Raw genomic sequence first — 23981 nt, 5'->3', positions numbered from 1 at the left:
TCGGAAAATCACATCTTTAATGATCCAGTTAATCTACATCTTCATGTCAAGTGGCACCAGTGGAGAAAACAGTCGGGGAGAGTGTCTGATTGGTCGTCGGGGTAGTTTCACGACCTCATCCCACTTACATCAAAAGAAATTGGCCTCATATATAAGGTGTCAGCGCTCCTCGCCGCGGGATTAACGTCAGCCTTCTCGCCGTTACGGAGTTGCAGCTGCCGGCGTGTGACAGCAGGAATTATTCCTAGCTGTCCGGGTGCAGACGGCCGTTTTTCCGCCGGGGTGGGCTGAGCGGGCCGAGGCGGGAAGGAGACGGAACAAAAGCAATTTAGGTCCTAAGAAATCTCCCCCCTGAAAACCCAATTACGTTTCGGTGGTGGGGGGGGCAGGGCGATGAGGGTCGTTTCAGTCCTTCTAATGGAGCGACAGAACATCCGTCTGTAATGACGGGGTCCTTTTTATTCTCTCGCTCTCCCCCGAAACACACACAAGATGAAAAGTCCTTTCACAGAGTGTGATTAAAAAGTAAAAGAGAGTCTTTGGATGGATTTCAAATAACTTATCGGGAAAAGTTTCCTTTCTTTGCCGAAGCTTTGAAGTGAGGGGTGAAGAACAAAAGAGGAGGCTCTTGTGTGGACGGAGGTGTGTGTGTGTGTGTGTGTGTGTGTGTGCGCGCTCCGCTAGCATTTCATCTGAACGCACACGTGTGCGACAAGGCGCCGCGGTGATGTCAGGGATGAAAAACGACTCTTTTTTTTACCGATATCACCGTGGGAACGCACTCACACTCGGGTTCGAGACTGTTTAAAGTACCGACAGATTATCTGAGGTAGCGAGTTGAGGGTCAGAGTTTAGCGACAGCAGCGAGCCGCCTATTGATCAGTCCTGGGATCTTTAGCCTGGTCCCATTAGGCAGAGCAGGAAGAAGGGACGTCCCTGGAGGAGGAGCTGCTGGTACCAGGCCCCTGGGCCAACCGCAGACTCTGGCATTAAGAAGAACACACACAAACACACACAAACACAGACACACACAACCCCCTGGGGCAGGAATGATGATAATTTATGGCTGGACGAGAAGAGAATTCGATGCAGCCGTCGCCTCGGCTGTAAAACACACACATTGGGAATGTTCAAATGCTACGCAGGGACACAACCGCGGCCGGGATTTGCATGTTCGAGTCCCGCGGGATTACTTCACCACGGGTGAGGAGGAATAAATCACAAGCCTGCAGCTAACGCTCAGCTTGGATCAGCGGGGGAACTCAGGGCTGCCGCACAGACACACACTTAGAACTGAAGAGGGAGGAGAAAGGAACACACACACCAACCACGACTGCCAGTTTAAACGGCTAATGACGCCCCACGTTAGGAGGCGCTGACAGACGTCCCGACTGGCGGCGGCAGCGGTGGCGTCTGTGTCTCCAGACGTGTGTTCTTGTTCCTGCTGCACAGAGAACCAGAGGACCAGCATTTAGAGTTCGTGGGTCCGCGTATGTGCACGAAGGCGGTTCAGTCCCTTTTTGAGTTATTAGCCATTAGCTTGATTAGCCATTCGTTCACAGCTGGTGCGCCACAGCACAGACAGGCAGCTGTATCCAGACAATTGACCCATGTTCACCTGCAACTATTTTACACTCCTTTTAAAGCTGAATATAGACGTCACATTGAACTGGAGGACGGGACGAGAGGTGGAGGCTCCTCACCTGTGATTCATTATTGACGCTCCAGGGATTGTTACACTGCAGTGATGTCGTCATGAGCACAGGCGAGGTCTGAGGAGGTGATGGGGGGAGTAACACTGCTAAGATAGGAGATGGATCCATCCCTCCATGTGGCCCACCACAGCAGCTCCTGACTCAGAATGGTCCCACTGGACATCTGCCAGTCTGCCACCTCCCCAGTTCGCCCAGTAAAAGGAGCCCAGCAGCTTTTTAAACATTTCTCACCTGTTAATTAATTAAAGTGTCCCAGGGCTCCTGAGGACAAAGATCATCCTTTTCATGATCCTGAATTTGTCACCTCAGTAGACATATTTTTATCTCATTTACGTAATCTTTGACACGTCGTGCTGTTGTTGTTTATTTTGGTATTATCTCCATCGCCGACGGATTTAATTCCCTCTAATTACGCACTGATTACTTGCATGAACCGTTTCCAGGGGAAGACTTTCCAGCTGTGTGAGACAGGAACAAGAGACAAAACACGGTGCTGTTGGGACGCGTGCCAGACGCCGCTCTTCAAAGCGCTCCGGACTAACAAAGGAACGCCGCATCGACTTCCCAGTTTCAAATCAATCCACTGATCCAACCAATGTCCTTTGTATGCTAATCTTTCACGTCTTTGAATACTTTTCTGTCCAAAACGTCTCGTTCTAAACCTCCGATGGACACAAACGTCACGCTCGCCATCAGCGTGTCGGTCGGCCATGTTGGAATCTTTCTCATTATCCTCTTCTGCTCACTTCCTGTCCTGCTCATAGCAGAGTCAACCATGAAACACGGCTCCTTTTGTTCTCTCCACACTGTGCAGCATTTTTATTTTACCTCTTAACTCCGCTTTCATCTGGGTTGCCTGGCGCTGTTTGTGGGCGGAAAACAATAGTCTCTGTACACACAGTGCAGATTCCCTCAGGGGGGATTTTGCCCTCGTACGTTCCTCCTTATTATTAGCAGCGTTATGTATGAGATGTGATTATATAAATGAAACAGGCGGAGAAAGATGTGGCAAATACATTTCTACAGATGATCTTTCAGGACTCAAGGGACCTTTTTTTATAAGTTTTTAGCACAAATCAAACGAAAAAGACGGCAGCGTTTAATCACAGCAGCAAATTTGTTCATATTTCACCATTTGCTAACTGCGCTAATGTCCTCGTTAAGATTCAGCGCTAAAACCACTTAATTCAGAAAAGTATTTCAAGTTTACGATGAGCTCCGGTGGACGAATATCTGTTCCTTCTCGCAGCGTCTGCCCGGGACGGCTGCCAGATATTTGAATCTCAAAAGAATCAAGAAAAAAACAACCCGTGCACGGCGGCGTTGGGAATTAGCTCTTTCAAAATAAAAGAAAGGAGAGAAACTGGGTTCAGTTCCAAATGCAGATGGAACAGTGTCGAAATATCTGCTTTTGTTTCCACAAAGATGACCAGAAGATCTTTCCTGAAATAAACGCGAGCGCCCCCCCTTCTCTTTTTACTCCTGACTGAATGTTCTCCTCCTCGGCTCCTCATCCGTGTGGAATTCCTCCTATTTTCTGAGTGTTTGGAGGAGAAAGGAAGGTGGCGGTGAGGTGTGACCTCGCTCAGTAAAGCGCTTCTTTGTTTTTTCCTGGCGTCTTTAAACATAGAAGCAAACATTTGGCGCCTGACAGACGGACAGATGGCTCATCAGAGGATCCGCTCCTCCGCCAGACGTGGCCGACATTCACAGAGAGACGCAAACACACGCTCCTGATATATAATGAGCTCCTGGAAGACTTAATAAAGTGTGAAACAGGAAGAAGGACTGATCGTGAGCCATCTTTATTCAGCAAAAAAAAAACTGCTTTGCGCTCTTTCCCGCGGCGAGGTCCCTATTTTCCTGCTTATTCGCGCTCCGTCGCCTAAAAACTGAGTGTTCTTGTCAAAAGGATGGAGGCGCCGTGGCGAGGAATGTGGCTAAAGTGTGACGGAGGTCTGCTGCCCCTCTGAGAACCCCCCCCCCCTCTTGGATCACACAAAACTGGGTAATTAAAGGGCGCCGGTTTATTTAAGACCACGACGTCCTCTACGAACGTGACGGATGTCCCCCGTGTCTTTGATCGTTCCGCCTCTGTCGCTTCAATCTTGATCGCCAACACTGGAGAAAGTCCCATCTGGACGTCACCGCGGGACGCCGGAGGCCGTCAGAACGGATCACCGCACGTTAGCCGTAATCTGCGCGGCCGACGTGTTGACAGACTCTAATTCCCGATAAGTAGTTAATAATGAAGGAGTGCGACTGTGTCAGCTTATATTTGCTGAGGTTAATTGTTGCAGTTGGATTTCCGTCGGCTCCCGTAGCGACGCTAATGCGCCACGCGTCGCCCCGGCAACGATCAAGTGCCAAACTGACATGAGCTCAGCCATTTGGTGACAGCGACCATCAACCTTTCGAGGTCATGTGACGCCGGGAGGTTCTTCTATTCCGGCCACAGGAAGCTCTGTTGGGAATGTGTCCGGCTCATTAGAATTATTTCCTTCTTCTGCTACCTTGAAAAAGAGAAAGCAGCCACATTGTTTCCTCACTCTTGCTCACCTTTAATCGCACCTGTCGGCTCTGGAACCAGGTCTGGTTTGACGGAGTGCCAAACGGCCTAATTAAGGCAAACTGCTTGTTTATTTCCTCCTTTTCGGTTTAGCAGAACACCAGGGAACCCCTCGCTGACGGGCCGGGGCGGCTGTCAGGGCCTGTGCCGTTGCCCCGGCGAGCAGGCAACTTTCTCCAGAACCAACTCAGCCGTGATTTGTTTACGGCCTCCGAAGTGGCAGCCGTGAAGGAGCCGCCGCACGAAAACCAATTAAGCCGACGTACGAGCGAGCGCTTACATATTTCTCCTTTTAAATCTCATCCCGGAACGCTCCGTTCCCCCGCCGAAGACGCGGCGCTCCGTGTTCTACAGCAGAGAACAAAAGGATCCTCCGCTCTGACATGTAATAATGAAGAATTATTCACGTGGCTCCGGCTCTTGACACAGTTCAGCGTGCGAGTCTAAGCTCTGCAAGTCCGCCGTTCATTAACGTCTGACGGCTACAAACGAGGGGGGCGGAAGGCTCCGCGCACGTTTCGGACCACGGTAAAAGACCGCCGATATTAGGAATAAAGTGTGGGCATTGGTTTGTGTGGAGTGGGTGTGAGAGGGAGGGAAAAGCTCCTTTTTATAGCTTTTAGAGAAACATAGCCCCACAGAGACGCTCCTAAATCCCACTCTAGCACACTAAATCTGCCGTCTTCGTTTGTCCCACAAAAGGCTTTTCCTCCATTTTTAAAGGTCCAGCGAAACAGAAATGTGCTCACTAAAGTATGTTTAATAAAGAGTTGTTGCTTTTGATTCACGCGAGCCCAGAGGCAGAACTCTCGGAGGTCGGGTGAGGTCGGATCTGCTCAGCTGAAGCTCCAGTTCTCTTCCCCTTTCATTTGGGGATGTTTCCATGCTTAAGCTGTTTTCTTAATGAGGTTTTCTGACCATGTTTGCATGGCCAGATGATTACGTTGATTATATCAGACACGGTGGTGACTAACGAGTCCATTTCTAATGCAACAGTAGCAGGAGACTCGTGATTTCATCGTATCCCATGTTTGGCTGTGTGGGACCTTAGAGCCCATCCTGGGTGTCAATAAAGGTCCAACCCTGGCGCAAGTCCACATGTGCATATTTTCACGGCGTTCTGTCACAGACTCACGGACCCGTCCGCACCACTGAGAGTTCTAATCTGGTCAGTGATGACGGGGTGAGGACTGGAGGAGCGGCTCCAAGTGTTGATACAAGCAGATGCTCTGTCTAATTATGGCTCACACAGGTATCATAATCTGACCCGTGAGCTTCAGGGACTCTGGCCTATCTCCTGAATGCAGCTAGACACGAGCTGAAGATGCGTTAGTGTTAAACATCCTGCCTCACACACACACACACACTCACTCACACACACACACACGGTGCTAATTCCCGGCCTGTCGTTGGATCCCCCGGACATCATTTAAAACAATGCCTGACTGGCTGCGCACAAAGGAGCCTGGTTATAAATAAATCTTGCACATCTGTTTCAATCACTCACTTCCTGTCTGTGAGGGACAGTCACACAGGGACAAAGCTAACGTAGCCGCTTATGCTTGATGTGTCTCTGTGGAGGAGTCGGCCCTGTTTGGCTCCTCGCCTCAGACTCTCCAGAAAACCTGGAATGCAGTCGGCTTCAGACTGACACAACATGACCTGGCAGCTAATAATAGTGTCAGATGTTCCACTTGGAGAGAGAAGTGCCACTCGAGCGGTGCAGAAACCATTTGGTTGCTCAACCTCTCAGGTCCTTGAAGCTACTGTCACCACATGACGTCGCCCAGGTGGATCAGGCAGATCTTCCTTATGGACCATTTGATGTTGAATTGGATGGAGTGGGAGGTGAACGCACACCTTTCTCTAACCACCCGTGGTCGTGATGGATAATGGCACCTTCAGGCACTCCGTGTCCAGGCTGGGGATGCGGCACGTGATTGGCGATCGTAATCCAATCATCCGGGAGCGACGTCAACGGCAGGTGAAGTCACGGAACATCGTTTATCTGCAACGCTGCTGGAGGAGGACAGCCAGGATAATCGTCTGCCCGGAACGTCCGTCCAGCCTCCCTGACAGATGCAATCAGAGCACGCGGAGCTTCTCTGAGCGCCGCGCTCCCACGCAGGCGTCGGCTGTCATCACTCCTGCCCGCGACAGCTTTATAATACATGTGAGGAGCCTTAAAAGCAATCTCGCTCAGCGACACCTTCGAGAGGCAACAGATAGCGCCTCCGGTGTGGGGAGCGCGGGATAGTTTCCCTATCGGGACACCGAACAGAAGCGCTCGACTCCGTCCTGCAGCCAGGCTGATGTTGTAGCCGAACTAGGTCACATAGACGAGCTTGCACGCAACGCTACGCTATCGTGTTAGCTTCGATGGCGCTACGCCAGCTGCAGATGAACTCACAGCTGACTCCCAGGTAATCTCCAACAGGCCCAGTTGAGCTGGTCTCGGGAGAGACTGCAGAACACTTTCCCAGTGTTGGTTGTTGTTTTTTGTCTGACGATCACAACTTTAATTATGGCTTTGAGGCATGTTCGGAGCCGGTCGGACACCCTGGATGCATACTTTGTATATCTTCAGTCTGCTGCTCTCTGAAATTGCTTCTTTGTTTTTCCAAAACTTATATAATGTTCCTCCGGGCTGCTCCATTATAACGGCAGTTGGGCCACTCATTCGGTGGCGAGGTGGAATAACAGCAGCTAACAACACGAGTTTATATAAGCAGAGTCAAATGCTCTTCGCTTCAGAAACTTTTGATTGGAACAACAAACACAAAAAGGGTCTTAAACGAGGCGTAGCTCCCATTTTCTGTGCCCTTTCTCTCGCTAACATTGGCTTTAATAGAAAAAGCAAATTCACTTCTGCACTCGATGACCACGCCGGTGTTTTTTCTAATGTTGGGGGGCGCCAGGTGTTATTTTTCTTACTTTGGTGATGCCCTCGGACGGCACGGCGCTGTCAGGGAAAGAGAACCGTCGAGTGACAAATGGTTTTTCCGTATTTGTAGCTTCCACTGATGTGATGAAAGGCAAATGGAAAGAGGAGTGCGGCACCTCTTCACAGATTCACCTCCGCGTTCGAGGGCGCCCTGGATGTGTGTTGGCGCCGCAGCTCGCGGAACACTCGCCGTGGTGTCGGGACTCACACGTTCGTGAAGTGGTGCGTGCCATGTGGAGGAGGTGGCACATGAGCTCCCGGACATCCACCCTCCTCTGTACATCTGGACACACAAAAGCGCACTTTAATGAACAGCTAAAGGTCAGATTAGCACATTTTCGCCCGTCGGTGACCCCCACGGCGACAGCTGGCCGGGATGTTCCCAGCATGCCAAGCTGGCCGGTCTGCTCAGGCTCGGCGTCCCAATGGACTTTTTACGTCCCAGATGCGTCGTAGCATCCAGGTCTGTTCCTGATATTTTTGCAGAGGACCACAGGAAACTGGTCCGTCCGACCACGCTCCACTTTGGCGTCCCAGGACTAAACCCAGAGCTGCAGGGGAGGATGTGGGGCACGAAATCAATTTCCTGCGTGGCCTCGGCCCGACCGGCTGCTCCCGTGAAATCTAATCGTGCCGTGACTTCCCGGTTAGAGACAACTCCACAGTGCATCATCCCCCGCGTGTCTTCCATCCTCTCAAAGATTAGGCGTGAAAATGACTTCACCGTGACGGGAACAACATTTGTTTGAAAGGTGGAAGACGTCTCCCGGTAATTCAGTGCACGTTGTTACAAACCTGTTGTGCTTTTATGGTGGTTGAAAGAGTGTCCGCCGCACTAATAGAATGGAATCGCTGCAGGAACCGTCTTTAATTAAGGAAATATCGGAGCGGGAATTAGCGTAAAATAACTTTTTCTGCCTCCTTCTGAGCCAAACGGAACATTTTGGGGGGGGCGTTAGGGGGCCCCCCCAGGAGCGGTGGTGCTGATGAAAAGCGAAGCTGTGCGAGGAGAGAAGAGGAGGTGTAAATGAAATCCTGCCAGTAGCGTGAGCCCCCCCCCCCCCCCCGATCCTTCCCACGCGATTTATCACCCCTGACCCCTGCTCAGACACAGCAGACGATCGGAGGCTCGGTCACACGATACCTGTGGCGAGAATGAGACGGCAGTGAGAGCGAGGAGAAGAGGCCGATGACCCGGGAAATGGAAACAAAGGTGTGAAGACGGTGGGGAAAATAGTCTTTTGCCACCATTTCCAGTAATGTTCCCTGACCGGATGTCTAATCAGAGGACTCTTCATCTCCACGACATTTGTGCCGACCCCTTTTGGAAGGCGCGCAGCTCCGCGGCGCTCGGAGAATGAGTAATCCTCTTCCTGACCTTCTACACCTCCCTCTGTTTGAGCAGCCCCACCTCCCAGCCCCCGGTAAATGTTGCTATTAGCATTTTGGCATTTCCACCGTCCTGGTTGAGCTTTAGCTCAAACGTGTTCAAGCTCCGCCTGACTTTTTAATCAGCTGCTCCACAAATAAATGTATGAACAGGCAAAGGCTGGTTTCATTTTCGGGTCCTGTTCTTACACGGGGCAACTGGAGAAGATACCGAAGGTGACGTGGTGAAGACGGCGCTGTGAAGCCACAGTGAACAGCTACCCCGACGTAAACAAGCATTTTGGGGAGCTTCTTCCACAGGTGAGGAGCAGTGGAAATTCAGCGACGTCAGAGAGTAGCGAGTGGGAGTAGATATTCTCAACATGTCGGCTGCCCTTTCCAGGAGGTCAGGAGCTCACTTTTCACTGATCTCATTACAGACAATGGCATTTCATTAGCTGGGATCTATCATAAAGCACATTATCTCTCCATCTGATGGAGTCTGGTCTTCACAGCCTCCCAGGCCGGCTATAAATGATAGCTAATCTAATCCTGGAGCTCCGAGTGACGACAGGAAAGAAAAGGGAGGGATGGAAGGAGGGATGGAAGGAGAGCGATGACCAAGAAGGCAAAGTTTTTCTGTTGTTACGGAGGGTTTGAATGATTTTTGTCTCTAGAAGAACTGGACTATTCGAGCTAAACGAGGGGGGTAAATAAGTGTAATTAAAAGAAAAAGTTTTTTGTTTTAAATTAAACAGAAAAAGAAATCTTCAGCATCGAAGAGAAGAAATCTTTGTAGTCCAAGTTCTGCTTTAATTATGTGACTCACTCATGTGATACAGATTAGTGTATTTTCTCTCTCTCTCTCTCTCTCTCTCACACACACACACACACACACACACACGTGGAACCTCTTAGATTACCATGTATTCAATACATTCCGTTGAAGTGATGCTCTCCAGAGAGCTCCTTGACAGCAGAGCCGCCGTGCCCGACCTCTCAACCCTTTAGCCGTGTAGGAGGTGGGCGAACAGTCGATGTAGCGTCCCTAATTAACTCAATTAGAGCTCTCCCTCCCAATTACTCTCAGGGCCCTAGCGAACAATGGAAAACGTGATGCTGCCCTGATAATTTATTGCTCCTATCAGTCTCGTGTGCAGCATCGATGTCGTTTGCTGGTATCGAAGATCACACAGACGTGAGGAACATGGATCCCTCCTGTGGTCCCGTTTCAGGCCAGGATTCCTGTCAATGGACCGGAGCTTATTTAAACCTTTTGTATCACACAAGGGTGATGAATGATCCCCCTTCAGATCACCAGCAGCTGCTGGGATTTTCCCATAATCCCACTGCCCAGCTAGAGAAATAAGGTTAATAGCTTCAGGAGCTCCACCCACTCCTTCTTTAATAGTCCTGGATCTGACTTATGATATGATATCAGGAGGAGAACAATGCAATTAACATCTCATCTCATCTTTATTGAAGTGGAGTTTGCACACTTTGCTACATGCCAGGTGATACCGCAGCTCACATCCACCTGATAGTACTAAAATAAAACATGAGATGTGCACATTTAACTCATGTAAATCGGCCTTCCTGGAGTTATTTAACAGGGGGAAACTGCAAATGATGTCATTAAATCTGATGGATTATTAGTTGCCTGATGACCTAAAACAGCTAATAAAGCTGTCATTAAGATTTTGTATTAGCTTGCTGGGGGTTATCAGCTCTGGGGGGGTTCTGGGGTCAGGGAGGAGGCTGAGGAACCTCACTTGTATCTGTCCCCAGGTAGCACCCCCGACTTGTGTATTCTTCTTCCTCACTCTCTCCTCCCGCTTGCTCGGCAGGAAACAGAGAAGAGATTAAGATTTTCATTTTGAGGAGCGTCGACTGTGACTGAATTCAACACCCAGACAGGAGAGGAAGGAAACACCGCCGCCGCCGTTTCAGGCCGATTACATCACACGCCGTCTGGAGAATACACCAGCCGTAGCTGAAGATGTTCAAAGGGCTTTAAAGGGTAGAACCCAGAGGACAAATACACCTTTCTGAGACGTCCTCGTTGAAGTCTGGAGTCCATTTGTCTGTATCAGTCGGCTTTGTAGTCATTTAGAACGCCCTTAGCTCAGCGCTACCTCTGATTGCCAATTAGGGTTTCATGATGCTTCAGGGCTTCCAGCAGGAGCAGAAAAAAAAAAAGCCTGAGTCAAGGATACAAAAGAGGCTGGAGAGCGGAGAAAAAGGTAGAGCTGTTCCAGCGTCCGCAGCATCGGTACTGATGCTAATGATGGGAGCCATTCTCTCTGCCCGGACTGATTACTCGAGGGTCTGGGCGGCGCTGAAGCTGCTGCCGCGATGAATAAGGCAAGAGCCGTCGAGAGAGAGAGAGGAGAGAGAGAGAGAGCGAGAGAGAGAGAGAGAGAGAGAGAGAGAGAGAGAGAGAGACCCCCACGAGGATGGTAAACACTTTACAACCACCAAATCAGTAATCGTGCGTGACGCTGATCTACCGGTGCGTCGCTTGAAGGCCTTTTAAATGCCAAAGCGAACCCTGGAGTTTATCTTCTCCCTCAGAACATCGGAACACAGCGGTGATTCAGGTTTGTCCTCTACAGCGGCGATAAAACGTCTCATTCAACATTCACGAGGCCTCACCAGCTCCGGCGCCGCCTGTTCGGAGCCACGCCGGAGCCCAGAAGCAGTGATTCATGCAGAACGATCCACCGTGGGCAGCGTAATACATCAGCAGGTGAGCGCAGCAGCCCGCTGACCAATGGAAGCACAATCAAGATCAGCGGCCTGAAGGGAGGAAGGAGGCGCTCCGCGTCCCCGACCCCGAGGAGACACAACACCTACTCGACCTTCTGAGTCGTCGTGGAAACGCCACAATGTATAACCTGTTAACCCAACGGCAATCTCGCGTTTCACCTCATTCAGACGGCAGACTGCAGAGCCAAGTCACGTTCCGCTGAAGCTCGGCGCTTCAATATTGGAAATATCGATATTTCCAGATCACGCTGTTTAAGGCTGCGCTGGTCTCTTCAGCTCCAGCTCAAACACGCCGGCAGCCAGATGTCGCGGCTTCTGTTTCGATCGACGCGAAAAGAAAAATAACCCGTGAGGAGGGCGTGAATGACGGCCACGGCTGATGAGGGAGGGCGAGAAAAGACCGACCACGATGGCCAGATGTGCGAACGGGGCCTGAATGTTTCGGTGCAGACGCCGTGGCGCATTAGCCTAGCTAGCCTAGCTAGCCTACTTTTGCAGCACGTCCTGCACCGCGAGTGTTAAATGACACCTTGTCCACGCGCACATACTGAACACGCAGCACTCAGGACATCGTGCTGCTTATCGGCGATCCATTTTTTTGCACTAATAAATAATTAATGCTAATAAAGGTCACAGGCAGTGACGGCGCTGCTGATTTGGATGCTGATTTTAACTGCTGTCGCTCTGCGCCGCAGCCTCATTCCACTGATATTCAAATCAGGCTTCTTTTATTATTGTGTCGTCTCGGTTCTGCCAATAGCTCAGAACACATTTAGTGAGGAACAGCTTTCCCCCACAGTAACGAGGGAGGTGGCAGATCCCACTGGGATCTGGAAGAGAAAGAGCCAATTGGGTTCACCGGGAGGCCAGGACGTAAACACACACAGAAACGCTGCCAGTGGCGGCAGAAGCGTTTGGAAACAGAGGCAGAGTATTAGCATAAAGTCAATTAGGCTTTTTCTTAATTTCACACAAGGTTGCCGTCTTTAATAAACCCGTTCGCCGCTGACAGCTCTTACTCACGTATGTGACACGTTAAGTAATCGCTGTATTACAGCGAGCTGGCGAGGGGAGGGAAGCTGGAATGTTACCCGATTGGTATTTACATTCCACCTGGGAGGACCAGGAACACACGTCTGTGCCAGTGTTCCCTCCACGTTCATCCATCTTCTGCGCAAGAAAAGGGAGCAAAATAGGACACGGACCAGTTCTCCTCCGGGGTTTACTGGTTAAAATGGTAACAAAGCCCGGCTAATTGAGTCGTGTTGCGTGTGGACAGTTGAGCAGGAGTGCTCGGACCGTGCGGTACCGGACCGTGCGGTACCGGACTGGAGAGTTGGTGGGAAACGTAGCTGATGACGGCTGGAGCGGCGCAGGACAGAAAACCCGGCTGGACTTCAGCTCTCCAGGACTGGATTTGTTATAAATACCTTTCAATTTCCTTTCATAAGAATTTATTTTGGGATCCAGTCTGGAGTCGCTCAGACAAGGTGGGGACGCCGTCGCTCTGCTCTTATCTCCATCCATCGCGTAGGGAGGTGGTCACATGATTCTCCGGGCGACTTGGGCGAGACCGCCACTCGCCTCAGCTGCGCGCCGCGACAGGAACGAGACCGTTCGGCTGCGTCTGTTTGCTTTTTTCCAGCTGGGGGGGGGGCTGCTGAAAGCAAACATCTCCCGTCCTGTGAAACTTGAGCCGTGTTTGTTGGGGACGTGGTGTCCCTGGTGATGGAGAGCTCCATATGTTCCATGTTGACGTGGTCATTAAAGGCCTCTCCAGCCGCTTTGACCCCCCCCACCCCCCACACCAGCAGCTACAAGGTAAAGCTGGCGCGCAGGAAATTAGAAGTGTGACGAGATAAAGGCCCGCCGTTAATCTGATACCGTTACCTGGCAACCAGACACGGCAGCAGATGATGGGCAAAAACACAACATACACGAGGAAAAAGGTACGAGAGCGGCGACGTTCCGGCCCCATGAGAGGTGGTCAGAGTCACCTGCTCGTACAGGCACGGGCTCTTATTATTAAGAAAGACGATGTATTATTTATCGGTGAGACGCCCGCGGGGCAGCGGGATAATTCGCCATCACTCTCTGGAACCCTGACAGGTGGACGTGAGACTGCGGGCCTATCTCACCTGCAGCTTTATGGGGTTTTCATCAGCGCGTGCTGATAAAGTCTTATTGCCGCCGCCCGTTTGGACGAGCGAGACGAAAACTCATAAAACTAAAAAACTCCTGCAGTTACACACAATCTCAGATAACACAAAGTTCCAAGATAAAACAAGTTTGGCTGCAGGCGGGCGGATTCATATTAACGGATGACATCGCTCGCTGTGGGCGGAGCCTCCATTCACATCTGTCGCCCGGATCTGTTGAATTACACAAGAACTGCGGCTCCTGTGAGGCGTACACACACACACACACACACACACACACACACGTGGCCGAGCCATCAATCTCCTCTAAAATACAGCTCAGGGATCAGCGGTGCTTTGATCCTGGGGGGTCACCTGCTCCATTAGAGTGGAGGTCAGATCGGGTGTGTGCAGCTTTAGTGGCATCATTCCAGGTGTAATTCACTGGTTTCCAGCCTCTCCTGCCCAGAATTACCTGGGGAACCTTGTTAAGAGACCATTTCAGTTTGGAGAGCAGCTTCAGGAACGTGAGTAGCTGCACTTACGCACGGCTGCACGATTAAAACAAAAGGTCACAGCTAGTTTTCTGGGACTGGAAGTACGAAGGGTTGAAGCAGAATCGTTAGCACCTGATGTCAGACCCTGTCTGGTTATTTGAGGTTCCAAACACAGGCCAAATGTTTGGACAGCGGATGTGGTCACTTCCTGCAACCGACCATCGGATCCGGAGCGAGCTGTTGTCTCCACGGCGTGTTCAGCCCAGTTAGCTGACAGGCTACCAGAACCGCATCTGCAGCGCGTGTGGAAAATCTATGCTAGGTGTCACTTTTAATTACAGAACAGCGGGAGCGCTCTGTCTCACAGGCAGCTGAGGATTCTCCTCCTGGAGAAGAGCGTCGGCTCACGTGCACGCCGCCACAAATTAGCCTGTCTGCTGAGGAAAATGGGACAGGAAGGCCTCAACGCGGGGCGTCCGCGCGACAAATACCACATTAATAACAGAGGACAAGCGTCCACCTGCTCTCCTGAATGCGGCCTGAAACTTCTCTTCTTCTTCTAACCTTTCCTCCGAAGACATGAAAAACGATCCTGACAAACGGCGGCGCAGCCGCGGAAAAAAAGGAGGCGATTTCCGAAAAAGGACAACAGTTACTGAAAATAGACGACAGCGCTTCTTCAAAGTGAAACAGACGACTGTGACCTTCGGCGCTCCGCCCCGGAGGAAACTACATTTTCTCCCGGCGTTCCGACGACAGCGGGAACGTTGTACGACGACCACATTCCGCCGTCCGTCACAGTGGGGGTTCAAACTGCCGCCTGCTGGACGGATTAACTGGAGGGTCTCCTCATTACAGTCAGACACGAAGAGATGAAGCAGATTTTAAAAAGTCTAATTCTTCCACATTTCCCACCCAAACAATATCCGAGCGTTTCATGTTTCTTCCCTTTAATCCTGATGCCCAGCAGGGGGTCCGGGTCCACTTCCTGTTTCTCTCACCTCTACGCAAAAATGCGGCCTAATTTGGAGCGCCCACATTAATCAGTCGCGTGGTGCGTGTTTCCATGTGACCTCTGACCTCTACGTTGCGTGAAAGTCAGTCTCTTTAGCCGCGTGTCCGCAGGGACAGACGGGCTGTCAGCTCCCATCAGCCGCTGTTCAGCTGTGAGTCAGCAGCTGGATGTGGATCCGGGGGGTAAGAAGCCGGTGCAAGCGGGGGACGCTCCGTTGTCACTCACCCAGAGCTCTTCGCGGGCCTCCCACCAGGCCCACCAGGCTCTGCTGGTGCACAGGGCGTCGGGGCGGCGGTGACAGGGCGACAAGGAGACACGACATGGCAGGTTAACGGGAGCTCCTGATTTAGACGAGTCACCTCCCCGTCGGACCCTGCTGACTTTAGCAAAACTCATCACCTCCTCATTATGTCTTTTGAGGCCATGGGGGGGGATTTTTATCCATTTGGTTCTTTGTTTTAATGCTGACTAATGACTTCTTCCTGCACTGCATTTGTCTTAGCCAAAGGACAAATAATCATAAAAAAAAGAATAATGGCCCAGATCACAAAGTCAGACTGAATCATAAACTAATTCGATCCAATTATCAGACTACGACAGCGGAGAGGGCGAAGAGCCTGACCTTTAGGTTATTAACACACACACACACACACACACACACGCACACGCACACACGTGAGGATGCCTCGGGATTGCCTCTGATCTGATAATGGGGGGGACGTCACATCGTTATGAGACGCTGACGCTCATCTAATCGCAGCAGCGGCCGTCAGTAGTTGATCCTCGGAAGGTCGCGTTTCCGTCTCTTCTTCTATCCCTGACGCGTCTCCGCCGCGCACAAAGATCTTTTTTTTTAGCTCCTCGTGTTGAGTGGCACATGCTAACTGTGTGAATTTGGACGAGAGGGAATCCCTAATGAGGAAAAGCACTTTAATACTTGACACATCCCCCCCTCTTTTGTTGCCCCTCTAAACGAGCGGCGGGGCTGCATTAATTAATACTCTCACATCAGCAGAGGATGTAATTAGCGCTTCTGCTGTGAGGCCCAGACGCAGCCGTTCAAACCGCAGATGAGATCGCGGCGAAGCAGAGCGTGACCGAGCACTTCCACGGGCCTCACATCCCGACGCCGTTGTTGTTGCCACCTGAATATCAAGCGCGTTTCTTCAGAATCGAGAACCCACAGGGGTTCAGAGGTGACGCGCCGGGCTTTTTTTTCCAGCCCGTCTTACACAACGCGGCTCTGTAAAAGCCTCCATAAAAGAGGCCATTAAACTCCTTAACGTCTGAGGTCAGCCGGCAGTGCAAGCGCTTCTTATTCCACAAACAGTGGGGAACATTAACACCATCCCAAGCGGACACGGCTGCTTCTCGCTCTCTCTCCTCCTGCCAGTTTAATTACAGAGACCCGGCAGATTATTTGAGCCAAAAAGAAAATTTCAGCGTCAGCAGGGAGCCTGACAGAGGCTTCCATAAGTTTCCTTTTTACAAACTTTTCCGATTATTTTTCACCTTGTGACTCCCAACCCGGATGCAGGCTCAAGCATCCGGCTGAAACGGAGAAACAGAATTAACAAGGATCCTCACGTGTGACGGAGGAACACCCGTGTGTCGCACCCATTAACGCGCGTTCATCACGTCCCGCCGGGCTGCGTGACGGAGATTTGAATATTTGCTTTGAGACAGCGCTTCAACACGTCTCCAGGTGTAATCGGGAGGTGTTCCATCTGCAGGGTGACGAGAGGAGGACGAAAAGCTGACGCTTCTAACGCGCCCGACGTTCCCCCCGGACTGTCATCACGGGACATCGCTTAAACATTCGGTGACCTCACACTCAAGTCCGGCACGAGTTCACCGAGGGAGCGTGGTGAAAATAAACCCAGGCCGACAACGACCTGAGCGGGCATCGCCCAGCACGCCCTGACGGGGCGGGAAAAGGTCAGCGGCCCTGATTACTCTCACACACTCCACGCGCGCAGGTGCGCTTGTTCCTAAACACACATTTACAACTACAGGCCGAAATCTCCTCCAACGCCAAGTGGATGAATTCAAAGAGCTCTGTTATAAAAGCTTCCGCAATCCATCAACACTCGACGCTGGCGGGGGGAGGGGGGAAATGAAACGCCGCCCCGTCCCACAGCCCAGGGACGTATTTGTGCGAGCGAAGGTGTTGTTTGTTTGAGTCCCTCGGGGTCGGGAATGTGTTAGAATCCCACGTGAGACGGCCGCCTCGTTGCAGAGCCGAGGAGACGCCGTGTTCCGTCACGTCCCCAGAACACGGCGTCTCCTGTGGCTCTTCAGGCTGATGAGAGGAAGCTGAATACATCAACATGGTTTAGATGTGATTTCCTGAAGGACGGATGGGGCAACTCCGAGGGTTAAACCCTCTCCGGTCAAAAAAAGGGTGGAAGAAACCGACAAATCTGTGTTTTCGTAGTGAGGATTAAACTCAGAGATGAAGGAGATGAAGCGTGCGACACTGTTCGGGGGGATGTTGACGGATTATATCCAGATCTGCCGGTGAACAAAAGGGAATATCCGGCTTGAAACTGTGATGCTGATATTTGTCCTCCGACCTCAGGCGAGCTTTTCCCTGACGCGTGCTTGTTAGCAGGAGCAGCAACATCCCGCAGAGGTTGATTTGAGCCACAGCTGGATGGGGGGACGTCTCCTACCTCCTGGCCTGAGGCGGTTATTGTGTATCAGGCTTAGGGAAGTATCTGTGGTTCAGTCAACCAAACAGGTCCAAATTCTGAGCATCAACCTGAACAGGAAGTGACTAGCTAACGTGTTTATTCCTGTCATCTTTGAGGGACAGAAGTCATCTGTCTGTGGACGAAGCTGTGTCCCGGTCCTCACCCGGGCACAGTTGGCAGTGCTGCAAGTTGGACACTGTCCACTGGGAATCTTCATCCACGACTCGCTCCGTTATGCTCCGTCCTCAGTTACCTTCATTTCAAAAACAATTCTCTCCATTTCCCATGAGTCTTTGGGCTCAGCTTGCTTGTGTGCACTCGGTTTAGGAGCAGGAATCCCCTGAGAACGCTCCTAACCGGAACGTTCTGCAAACACAAACGCTTTCTTTCCAGGTCAGATGATCCTTAAATACCCCACAATGCAGCAGGCGGCTCTCTGAAACTCTGCACACGGCGCTTCCAACCAAAATAAAGAGGAAGACAGTAAAGTACAGCTCTGATTGGACGCTGAAACAGCTCAGTGAGGCTCCGTTCCTGCACGTACGTGCTGCTGTGCTGTAGCTTCCAGGCTTAATGCTGCTCTGGTTTTCAGTAAAAACACACGTACAGTCGGAGCAACGAGCACCTGATGAGAGATGGGCCTTCTGGGGGGGGGTTCTGTGATGTTCTGCTGATTAGCGGCGAGCACGAGCCACCAGGAGCAGCTCTGATCACGTCTGAGAGAGGAAACAGCGCGAAGGGGGGGAGGCCGCCAGTGTTTATTGATTTTGTTTTTAGCTAATCATAATCAATGAATAAAATCGGTTCCAATCTCTTCTCCACGTCAGCCGCTGCAGAAATCAGGACCAAACTCGACGGACGGGGGAAGCAAAATGATTCCGTTGTTGGCGGCTGATGGAGGTAAACATTTAGCCCAGAAAGGAGAGAGAATTAAAGAAAATGAGCACGTCACCCCAAAGATGGCTCCCAAATTGTTCCGAGGGTGGAATTTAGGGACGCTGAGTATAAACAAAACTGGAGAAAAAGAGGCTGAAATGGGCTAAATTGAATCAACTAATGTGCAAAACACATCTCAGGAGGAGAGAAGCTAAACACAAATGGAACACTAAGAGGTTTGTTTTTTCTTATTTTTTTCATGTTTTCAGCAGCAAACATGCGGCGCCGCCGTCACGGCTCTGATGACTGACGTTAAAGTGCGACGCTCAGAGGAAATGTTCCCGTCTGACATTTCCCCCTCCCCCGTCTGCGTGTCACTCACGGCTACCTGCACCAAATGCGACCGATTCAGGACCCCCAGACGGCGCCTCTTCTGTTCCAATGATGTCGGTAATTACGCCCAACCTTATTTCCGCGGCGATGCTATCGTTTCACAGGCATCAGAGGAAATCGAGGTAGCGTCGGGCCTTCTACGATAACCGCAGTCATTTAGCCAGCCAGGATTCTGTATGCTAAACATCGGCCACGACGCGCCGCCGCACAAGGTCAGATCTTCCTTTTGGGGCCTTTTCCAGGAAGGACGGGCGATGACTGCTCGATCGCAATCAAAGGCACCAAATAACCCTTAAACAAGGATTATCTTCGTCTTAATTAGGGATTAACAATAAAATCGACTGATGGGAAAAGAAGGAAGACGGTCTACGCACAACTGTCCGTTTAACGAGGAAAAGGTGAAGATGTGCGTCATTATCAACCGTCCCGGATTAAACGGGTCCGCTGGGCCTCCGGGGCTCCGCTCATGTCTCACTCAGGGAACAGTGGAAGCACTGGGAGGGCTTCTTTTTTTAATTATCCAGCTGAGCGCGCAGCACAACAGACAGCGTTACACAATCACCGCCACCAACACAAAGCAATTCGTCTTCAGCTTAGCGTCTCCTGCTGCCTGCAGGAGCGTAAATGTTGTTTTGGTCACATGGTTTTACAGCAAAAGAGTCACACGGCCGTGGAAAGGAAGCATCCGTCATCCTGTCGCCACAGGTTTGCTAGCGCTCCAGCCAGAGGCCCCCCAACACGGCTGTGGACAGGAAACGCACCTGAATTAGACAGAGGATTGAGTGACGTCTGCATTTAAACGGCTTAACGCTTAAATACACAAAAGTAAAACACAGTAAAACACGCGTGATAAACAAGGCTTTCACTTCTGGTCTCGGATAATTCAGTTTGATTCACCTTCGACTGGACGGAACCATTTTTGCTGCTCATTTCTGGTGTTTTGGACGCTGGCTGGTGCATTAACGCGCAGCAGAAGGCGGCTCACCTGTTAGCACCAGCGCTTCCCACCCTTTATTGATTAGAGATTCAACGCACGGCGCCGCCATTAGAGAGTTCAGGCACATTTAACTCTCACGGGTTTACACAAGGCTGGGGGCTCCGCCCCCCTCCTGTGACTTCCTTTATCGTGAGAAAAGATGATTATTTGTTTTTTAATCGTCTTTTGTGGTGACGAGTGTTTGCTTCACAATTAATGTGACACCACAGGCGGGTGTTTGTGGTAATTGAGGCGTTCTGGCCCAGGGAGCTCTGCAGTATGATAATTAAGTCATGGGTTTAAGACCACCAACCACAAGCAGAGGAGGAAGGACCCTTAAAGTCCCAGCAGCCTCCCCTGGGCCGCTACTGGAGATACTAGGTGACGTTTAGCGGGTGTCAGGTTGGAAGAGAGAGTGTTCCTGTTGCAAATGTGTCCAAATTTCACCACGGGCGACGATTCTATAGCAAAATGTGTGAAAACCACCTCGTGAACGTCACGTTTCCAGCAACAACAGGGAGGTGCCGGTCAGCAGCAGTTACATAAGCCTCTCTGGTGCTCCATCTGTTCACCTTCTCCGTGTAACGTGCAGGACTCACTCATGCGTGCGACTGGAAGGCAGCTACAGTCGCAGCCAAACAACACAGGAGGGGGGTTATGAGTTGGGGGGGGGGGGTCCGTTTTCTGCCTCTCCTCGGTCATTTCATCAGGTCTTTTCCTCCCCTCGCCTCGCCGCCACGCTCGGGTTCATGCGTCCAGAACAGACCTGATTTAAGGGGGCTGGTCTGTCCACCAGCCCACCAGCCCCGTCCTCCCCGTGGCAACGCCGACAACGGGAGCTCGAATCAGGCGGTGGTATCAGCGTTCCGAGCAAACTGAAACCAAACAAACGATCCCATTTTTCCCTACACTTTGGCTGCTTGCTTTGGCGTTTGGAGCCTTCTGCAATAAGATGCTCTGGGGTGGTTTGCCAAGACACTCAGGTTGGATAAACATTACAGACACGCACCAAAAGACCATTTTAGAGGTTGCAGCTGAGTGAGCTGGATGGTTTACAGCTTTACATTATGGCCTGTCACATAGGGAAAAGCTCCATTTCGCCTGTCAGGACTTGAACAGGGTTTTTTCTCACCCTGGTGTTGTGTGACAACAGATTTTAAGAGGCCAACAGTAACCTTTAGACCAGGAAACCAGACGATGCATTTAAAATAAAGGTGTGAACACAGTTCACCGGAGAGCAGTGAGGTTTTCTAATGAATGCGTGTGACTCAGAGGCAGCCGTGCACAGCAGCGCACATTCATTCTGCATGCTTTACATCACAAATATGCACAATTCTACACACACACTGAGAAACTGAAGAAAATCTGATTTCCACAAAGAGCTGACGCAGACAAAAGCAATTTAAAAATCTTTCAAATCCAGAAACAGAAGGACTGAAAGAGATATTTTATAAATAAGGAAGCATTAAAAGACAGCAGCTCTCTCGTCACATTTAAAGCGACAAAGAATCTAAATACAAGTTCCTCTGATGGTTCGGCTAGTTTCTGGAATCATCAGTTGAAGTTCAGCTCTTGTTTCAGGAGACGTGAGCCACCAGGAACAATCGCCTGTGTTTATTTGCCCATCAACACCTTCTGGACCAGCCAGAAGCTGGCGGGCAGCTGCGGACCCCTGGGACAGGGACCTAATTCATCAGAACATCCATCAGCACTCACAGGAGCAGAACGCTACGCCGCCATCATGTCATCAACCCCAGCAGCGGCGGACCGGTTCGCTGCCTGCGCGACCCCTGACAACATGACACGCCTGTTTTTATCTGCAGAGAAGGATCAGAGTGGGAAGTTGTTGCTGTTTCGTTTGCCTCCAGAACGACACTCTGAGGGTGATTGGGCTGAGTCATGGGGATGCTGTTAGCCTGCGGCGGCTACTAGCGTGTGACACAGACATAATGCACCAGTCGAACCAGCACAGTATGTCAGCAGAGTAACCGGACGGATACATCCGCTCTCCCCGAGCACGCAAACGGGAACAAAGCGTGGGTTTGAGTCTGTGCCGGCGGAGGCTGAGTGGACGTCTGAACTCTCCCCCTCTCATCGGCAGAGTGGGTGAGGAGCTCACACGAGCTCAGGCAGCGGCGCCTCACAAAGCCACCGACGGCCGAGGCGAACGCGGGCCGACCCCGGGATCCGCTGCGGGGGAGCCACGAGCGCAGACTGCGCGGGCCGGCCTTCTGTTCAGGCTCTGCTTTCGGAAGAGGAAGCAAGAGCGGCGTGGGCGTGCGTCTGCGGCGCTGGCTGAGCGCGACGTCGGCCTCCAGTGAGCCTAAAAGCAGCGGCGTCCTGAAGCCACTTGTCTTTCCCACCGCCGGCACGAGTGCACGGAGCGTGCACGTGGGCCGATCCGTTCTGCTCAGCTCACAGTCATCACAAAAACGTCATCTGTGTCGGGCTGATCTATTGTTCACCCCGCGGCCGGGGCCGGACCTGCCCAGAACCAAGACTAATTGAAGAACATGACTATAATTAACAAAACACCCTAATTGGCCCCTCCTAATGGCCCTTCATATTAAGTCGGGGGTGTTTTTCCACAGCGATGTTCTTCAGGGGATTAACTCTTCTCCTGCCTTTGCTGTCACTCCCCCGCACACTCGAGGATACATCGATCTATGGACCCCCCCCCCACAAACGGCTGGTCGCATTAACGAGCCGAGAGGATCAATACTCACGTGCTGACACAGACATACAGGATTGGACTGATATTTAGGTTCTGCGTGTCACTAATTTATTGAGGTGATGAAACATCGATGGCATCCGTGTGTGTTTTGGTTGTTTTTCTAGAAAAAAAAAGCACTTTTTTACCGTAAAGAGGAGGCGTTTCCATCTCAAACGTCGACGTGACTGAGCGAAACTCCCTCCACTCTCACATCCTCGAGCTGGTTCCCCTGCAGCAGAGCAGAGAATCAATATATGCAACTATTTACCATCTTTGATGTCACTTTAAATACCCACAAATCAGAAGAGAAGAAAACTTTAAAGGCGAGTATTGTTTATGACCGGGATTTACGACTCGGGCCTGATTGAGTCGCCGCGGCTCCTTGTTAGTGAATCTGCTAGAGAATCTGTAATAAGCTCGTAAAAAACAGAGGATAAAAACAATAACAAGAGACAGACGTGCGCCGGGGAGCCTGCAGAGTTTGGAGCTGCTGGTCTCTGCAGCGACAGCGTGAGTGGCTCGTGCTGCTGAATAAACGCTCGTGCTTGTGTAAACATAGACAAATGTGCCCTCCAGGAGGGCCTGCTGCCCCTGCAGCTCCCCCGCGCCTCAAACTAATGAATTTTTAAAGACGGCATCAATCAAACCGCAGGCCGGATCAATAGACCACAGTGGGTTTCATCAGCACCGCCGCGTGAGGGTCCCGGCTCCACGCCAGAGTCCACCACGGTGGGCCGGTCTGGGTCAAAGCTCATGTGTGTCCTCGATCGGGGTGTCTGATGGCCGCCGAGCAGCGAGGGTGTGTGTGGACACACGTGCCGAGATTTAAGAATTCAAACACACTGTCCTCAAACATCTCACTGCACGTGTGAATACGCATTGATTTAAAGGAAGCTCGTTACAATCACGCCGCAGGAGCGGAAGGATCCGAGACGTTGAAGGAGCCATTAATAATGAGCAGCGGTTTCAGCTGGAATTCTTAAATCCTTGACGGAAGGCTGGATCCTTCTGATACTGCGGAGTTGACTGGGAAACTGGGAAATCCACCCTGACAGTGGGCGGAGCCTCAGTCAGGCGAACTCTGGGTGCACAACCGGGGCTTTATTCTTAAATCCCAGCTTCACCACTGTCAGCAGTGTGTGTGTGTGTGTGTGAGAGAGAGAGAGGGGGGGGGGGGTTATCGATTCACCACATCATGGTTAATGTTGGCAGAACTTCTGCTCAGTTTTCTCAGGAGGAAGGCAACAGTCGCAGGTTAGATGTTCACCCCGCCTGTTCTGCCCATTGGTGTGAGGGGCGCCACCCCCCACCT

The 23981-nt window shown here is 51.3% G+C and overlaps 1 long non-coding RNA gene across 1 annotated transcript; it reads right to left on the bottom strand.

Moving 5' to 3' along the window:
* Window positions 1-19442: 19442 nt before the first annotated feature.
* Window positions 19443-23104, bottom strand: LOC130515037 (uncharacterized). Its single transcript, XR_008947122.1, has 3 exons — window positions 22966-23104; window positions 22816-22898; window positions 19443-19722 (listed from the first exon to the last, which is right to left on the bottom strand). It is a non-coding gene; the product is annotated as an uncharacterized LOC130515037 (long non-coding RNA).
* Between the last annotated feature and the right edge of the window lie 877 nt (window positions 23105-23981).

Source organism: Takifugu flavidus, chromosome 18, assembly GCF_003711565.1.
Source record: "Takifugu flavidus isolate HTHZ2018 chromosome 18, ASM371156v2, whole genome shotgun sequence".
NCBI classification, from domain to species: Eukaryota; Metazoa; Chordata; class Actinopteri; order Tetraodontiformes; family Tetraodontidae; genus Takifugu; species Takifugu flavidus.
The sequence above is the reverse complement of the archived record's forward strand: the minus strand, read 5'-3'. Positions and strand labels throughout refer to the sequence as shown.